Source organism: Bufo bufo, unplaced genomic scaffold (genome assembly GCF_905171765.1).
Source record: "Bufo bufo unplaced genomic scaffold, aBufBuf1.1, whole genome shotgun sequence".
Classification (NCBI taxonomy): domain Eukaryota; kingdom Metazoa; phylum Chordata; class Amphibia; order Anura; family Bufonidae; genus Bufo; species Bufo bufo.
In genome coordinates, this window is record NW_024400221.1 from 36,454 (window position 1) to 43,105 (window position 6,652).

Here is a 6,652-nt window from a genome sequence, read left to right on the forward strand (position 1 = left end):
TAGCAGATCGTTGGTGAATTTGGTAAGGTAGATTCAGTTGAGTGGTAGGGTCGGCGGCCAGACTGTAGCCGGTCAAACAAAGAGTGAGATGAGAGGTGGAAAGAGAATTCAAAGTGGGCATGTTGTTCAAGTGCAGTTTTGAGAAAAAAAAGGAGTAGTAATATGAGGTGACAGTTGTCCATATCTATCTATCTATCTATCTATCTATCTATCTATCTATCTATCATAGAGCAAAAGAAGGCAGCACTCCAAATAATGATGAAAAAGTGGACGGTTTATTCACTCATCAGCAACGTTTCAGCTCTCTCTATGGAGCCTTTTTCCAGCTGAGTAACATGTGCAAAATTACCTGCACTATTTATATATGTAATTTTGCACATGTTACTCAGCTGGAAAAAGGCTCCATAGAGAGAGCTGAAACGTTGCTGATGAGTGAATAAACCGTCCACTTTTTCATCATTATTTGGAGTGCTGCCTTCTTTTGCTCTATTATCCATACTTGAGATCTTGGTCGCAGGTCTCTCAGGAGGATATTTTTGCACCCGTTTGTTTTTTGTGTGCTGCTTCTTTCCTTTCTGTTTTGTATCTATCTATCTATCTATCTATCTATCTATCCATCCATCTATTTTTCTATCTGTTTGTCTGTCTATCTATCTTTCAATCTATAATATATCATCTCTATTATTGAGATTAACTAAATATTCTGAAGATGGTTAAGTTATCTGTACTATTTGTTCTCTTGACTTTAAAGGAAAGGAGACCAGTATCAGATTTAATTTAATTTTATTCAGTATTGTTGTGTAATATATAAAAAAAAAACATTTCAAAAACAATTTTGAATCTCTAGTCGGTGGCAAACAAAACCTGTTTTTCTTTCAGGTATAAATGGAGGAATTCCAGGTTCAACAGGTAAAGTCTATAAATATGTGTGTAAATGATTGGTGATTTTTACTTGCAGTACCCTGCCTGACCAATAGGGTTGCTATTAACAGGACATATACCAACATAACAATATTAATACTTTAGTAATAGTAATGCAAAGCAAAATTAAAGATTACCCAAAGATAGCGGCTGATGGGACCAGAGAAGAGCATGGAGCCATTGACTGTGATAGATAGGTCTGTTGGGGGGCTGAGGTGGAGGAAGATAAATTCTTGTTTTAAGTTAGCCACAGGAGATGGCCAACTCTGTAATGGCAAAGGTTGAGAGAGTGTGTAAAAGAAGGGAGAGGTCAACTGTGTCAATGACAGAGGACAGATCCTGGAGGAGGAGGACAAAGTTATGTCATTTGTCTTGGTAGTTAGCAGATCGTTGGTGAATTTGGTAGGGTAGTTTCAGTTGAGTGGTAGGGTCAGAAACCAGACGGTAGCCTGTAAAACAAGAAGTGAGATGAGAGGTGGCAAGACAATTCAAAGTTCACTTGTTCAAGTGTACTTTTGGGAAAAACAGGAGTAGTAATATAGTGAGACAGCTGTCTATAACTATCTATCTATCTATCTATCTGTCTGTTTTTCTATCTATCATATATACATTTGGTGCTCATACACATACTACCGGAACATCCTTTTATGGGTATGCAATACGTCAAATATAAGAATGTACGCAGTTGTGCCGAATGACCCTGAATGAGACAGAACATTTGTTCTAGTTCTGGGAGATAAGAATTAATGCAACAGCATAAATGCATATTTTAAGACTTAAAGATTGATTAGAAGGGCGTCAGAGTGTTAGATGGGAGGCAACAGAGAAAGTTGCTACAGTAGTCTAGGTAGGAGATGATGAGGGCATGAACAAGCATTTTTGCACACTCTTGCAATTTTTCAGTTAGCGGCTGTAGGCGGTGGAAAAGGCTTAAATGTGTGGTTTGAAGGACAGAGCGGAATCAAAGCTTACCAAAAGACAACTGAGTTATAGGACCTGGAACGGAGCCATTGACTCTGATAGATAGGTCTGTTGGGGGACTGAGTTAGATTAGGGAAAGATAAATTCTGTTTCGTACATAAGACATTCTGTTTTCACTTGGCCCCAGGAGACGGACAAGTCTGTAATGTCAAAGAACGAGAGAGTGTGTAACAGAAGGGAGAGGTCCAGGAGCTGGAGAAGGCCAGAGTAATGTAATTTGTCCTGGCAGTTAGCAGATCGTTGGTGAATTTAGTAAGGTAGATTCAGTTGAGTGGTAGGGTCGGCGGCCAGACTGTAGCCGGTCAAACAAAGAGTGAGATGAGAGGTGGAAAGAGAATTCAAAGTGGGCATGTTGTTCAAGTGCAGTTTTGAGAAAAAAAAGGAGTAGTAATATGAGGTGACAGCTGTCCATATCTATCTATCTATCTATCTATCTATCTATCTATCTATCATAGAGCAAAAGAAGGCAGCACTCCAAATAATGATGAAAAAGTGGACGGTTTATTCACTCATCAGCAACGTTTCAGCTCTCTCTATGGAGCCTTTTTCCAGCTGAGTAACATGTGCAAAATTACCTGCACTATTTATATATGTAATTTTGCACATGTTACTCAGCTGGAAAAAGGCTCCATAGAGAGAGCTGAAACGTTGCTGATGAGTGAATAAACCGTCCACTTTTTCATCATTATTTGGAGTGCTGCCTTCTTTTGCTCTATTATCCATACTTGAGATCTTGGTCGCAGGTCTCTCAGGAGGATATTTTTGCACCCGTTTGTTTTTTGTGTGCTGCTTCTTTCCTTTCTGTTTTGTATCTATCTATCTATCTATCTATCTATCTATCCATCCATCTATTTTTCTATCTGTTTGTCTGTCTATCTATCTTTCAATCTATAATATATCATCTCTATTATTGAGATTAACTAAATATTCTGAAGATGGTTAAGTTATCTGTACTATTTGTTCTCTTGACTTTAAAGGAAAGGAGACCAGTATCAGATTTAATTTAATTTTATTCAGTATTGTTGTGTAATATATAAAAAAAAACATTTCAAAAACAATTTTGAATCTCTAGTCGGTGGCAAACAAAACCTGTTTTTCTTTCAGGTATAAATGGAGGAATTCCAGGTTCAACAGGTAAAGTCTATAAATATGTGTGTAAATGATTGGTGATTTTTACTTGCAGTACCCTGCCTGACCAATAGGGTTGCTATTAACAGGACATATACCAACATAACAATATTAATACTTTAGTAATAGTAATGCAAAGCAAAATTAAAGATTACCCAAAGATAGCGGCTGATGGGACCAGAGAAGAGCATGGAGCCATTGACTGTGATAGATAGGTCTGTTGGGGGGCTGAGGTGGAGGAAGATAAATTCTTGTTTTAAGTTAGCCACAGGAGATGGCCAACTCTGTAATGGCAAAGGTTGAGAGAGTGTGTAAAAGAAGGGAGAGGTCAACTGTGTCAATGACAGAGGACAGATCCTGGAGGAGGAGGACAAAGTTATGTCATTTGTCTTGGTAGTTAGCAGATCGTTGGTGAATTTGGTAGGGTAGTTTCAGTTGAGTGGTAGGGTCAGAAACCAGACGGTAGCCTGTAAAACAAGAAGTGAGATGAGAGGTGGCAAGACAATTCAAAGTTCACTTGTTCAAGTGTACTTTTGGGAAAAACAGGAGTAGTAATATAGTGAGACAGCTGTCTATAACTATCTATCTATCTATCTATCTGTCTGTTTTTCTATCTATCATATATACATTTGGTGCTCATACACATACTACCGGAACATCCTTTTATGGGTATGCAATACGTCAAATATAAGAATGTACGCAGTTGTGCCGAATGACCCTGAATGAGACAGAACATTTGTTCTAGTTCTGGGAGATAAGAATTAATGCAACAGCATAAATGCATATTTTAAGACTTAAAGATTGATTAGAAGGGCGTCAGAGTGTTAGATGGGAGGCAACAGAGAAAGTTGCTACAGTAGTCTAGGTAGGAGATGATGAGGGCATGAACAAGCATTTTTGCACACTCTTGCAATTTTTCAGTTAGCGGCTGTAGGCGGTGGAAAAGGCTTAAATGTGTGGTTTGAAGGACAGAGCGGAATCAAAGCTTACCAAAAGACAACTGAGTTATAGGACCTGGAACGGAGCCATTGACTCTGATAGATAGGTCTGTTGGGGGACTGAGTTAGATTAGGGAAAGATAAATTCTGTTTCGTACATAAGACATTCTGTTTTCACTTGGCCCCAGGAGACGGACAAGTCTGTAATGTCAAAGAACGAGAGAGTGTGTAACAGAAGGGAGAGGTCCAGGAGCTGGAGAAGGCCAGAGTAATGTAATTTGTCCTGGCAGTTAGCAGATCGTTGGTGAATTTGGTAAGGTAGATTCAGTTGAGTGGTAGGGTCGGCGGCCAGACTGTAGCCGGTCAAACAAAGAGTGAGATGAGAGGTGGAAAGAGAATTCAAAGTGGGCATGTTGTTCAAGTGCAGTTTTGAGAAAAAAAAGGAGTAGTAATATGAGGTGACAGCTGTCCATATCTATCTATCTATCTATCTATCTATCTATCTATCTATCTATCTATCTATCATAGAGCAAAAGAAGGCAGCACTCCAAATAATGATGAAAAAGTGGACGGTTTATTCACTCATCAGCAACGTTTCAGCTCTCTCTATGGAGCCTTTTTCCAGCTGAGTAACATGTGCAAAATTACCTGCACTATTTATATATGTAATTTTGCACATGTTACTCAGCTGGAAAAAGGCTCCATAGAGAGAGCTGAAACGTTGCTGATGAGTGAATAAACCGTCCACTTTTTCATCATTATTTGGAGTGCTGCCTTCTTTTGCTCTATTATCCATACTTGAGATCTTGGTCGCAGGTCTTTCAGGAGGATATTTTTGCACCCGTTTGTTTTTTGTGTGCTGCTTCTTTCCTTTCTGTTTTGTATCTATCTATCTATCTATCTATCTATCTATCCATCCATCTATTTTTCTATCTGTTTGTCTGTCTGTCTATCTTTCAATCTATAATATATCATCTCTATTATTGAGATTAACTAAATATTCTGAAGATGGTTAAGTTATCTGTACTATTTGTTCTCTTGACTTTAAAGGAAAGGAGACCAGTATCAGATTTAATTTAATTTTATTCAGTATTGTTGTGTAATATATAAAAAAAAACATTTCAAAAACAATTTTGAATCTCTAGTCGGTGGCAAACAAAACCTGTTTTTCTTTCAGGTATAAATGGAGGAATTCCAGGTTCAACAGGTAAAGTCTATAAATATGTGTGTAAATGATTGGTGATTTTTACTTGCAGTACCCTGCCTGACCAATAGGGTTGCTATTAACAGGACATATACCAACATAACAATATTAATACTTTAGTAATAGTAATGCAAAGCAAAATTAAAGATTACCCAAAGATAGCGGCTGATGGGACCAGAGAAGAGCATGGAGCCATTGACTGTGATAGATAGGTCTGTTGGGGGGCTGAGGTGGAGGAAGATAAATTCTTGTTTTAAGTTAGCCACAGGAGATGGCCAACTCTGTAATGGCAAAGGTTGAGAGAGTGTGTAAAAGAAGGGAGAGGTCAACTGTGTCAATGACAGAGGACAGATCCTGGAGGAGGAGGACAAAGTTATGTCATTTGTCTTGGTAGTTAGCAGATCGTTGGTGAATTTGGTAGGGTAGTTTCAGTTGAGTGGTAGGGTCAGAAACCAGACGGTAGCCTGTAAAACAAGAAGTGAGATGAGAGGTGGCAAGACAATTCAAAGTTCACTTGTTCAAGTGTACTTTTGGGAAAAACAGGAGTAGTAATATAGTGAGACAGCTGTCTATAACTATCTATCTATCTGTCTGTTTTTCTATCTATCATATATACATTTGGTGCTCATACACATACTACCGGAACATCCTTTTATGGGTATGCAATACGTCAAATATAAGAATGTACGCAGTTGTGCCGAATGACCCTGAATGAGACAGAACATTTGTTCTAGTTCTGGGAGATAAGAATTAATGCAACAGCATAAATGCATATTTTAAGACTTAAAGATTGATTAGAAGGGCGTCAGAGTGTTAGATGGGAGGCAACAGAGAAAGTTGCTACAGTAGTCTAGGTAGGAGATGATGAGGGCATGAACAAGCATTTTTGCACACTCTTGCAATTTTTCAGTTAGCGGCTGTAGGCGGTGGAAAAGGCTTAAATGTGTGGTTTGAAGGACAGAGCGGAATCAAAGCTTACCAAAAGACAACTGAGTTATAGGACCTGGAACGGAGCCATTGACTCTGATAGATAGGTCTGTTGGGGGACTGAGTTAGATTAGGGAAAGATAAATTCTGTTTCGTACATAAGACATTCTGTTTTCACTTGGCCCCAGGAGACGGACAAGTCTGTAATGTCAAAGAACGAGAGAGTGTGTAACAGAAGGGAGAGGTCCAGGAGCTGGAGAAGGCCAGAGTAATGTAATTTGTCCTGGCAGTTAGCAGATCGTTGGTGAATTTGGTAAGGTAGATTCAGTTGAGTGGTAGGGTCGGCGGCCAGACTGTAGCCGGTCAAACAAAGAGTGAGATGAGAGGTGGAAAGAGAATTCAAAGTGGGCATGTTGTTCAAGTGCAGTTTTGAGAAAAAAAAGGAGTAGTAATATGAGGTGACAGCTGTCCATATCTATCTATCTATCTATCTATCTATCTATCTATCTATCTATAATAGAGCAAAAGAAGGCAGCACTCCAAATAATGATGA

General features: G+C 38.8%; 1 long non-coding RNA gene across 1 annotated transcript in view; it reads left to right on the forward strand.

The window, feature by feature from the left end:
- Positions 1-5,166, forward strand: part of LOC120983794 — a 29,643-nt gene extending 24,477 nt beyond the window's left edge. The window contains exons 12-14 of the long non-coding RNA XR_005775210.1: positions 880-909; positions 3,007-3,036; positions 5,146-5,166. This is a non-coding gene — a long non-coding RNA (uncharacterized LOC120983794). The remainder of the gene's footprint in view (positions 1-879; positions 910-3,006; positions 3,037-5,145) is intronic.
- Positions 5,167-6,652: the final 1,486 nt, after the last annotated feature.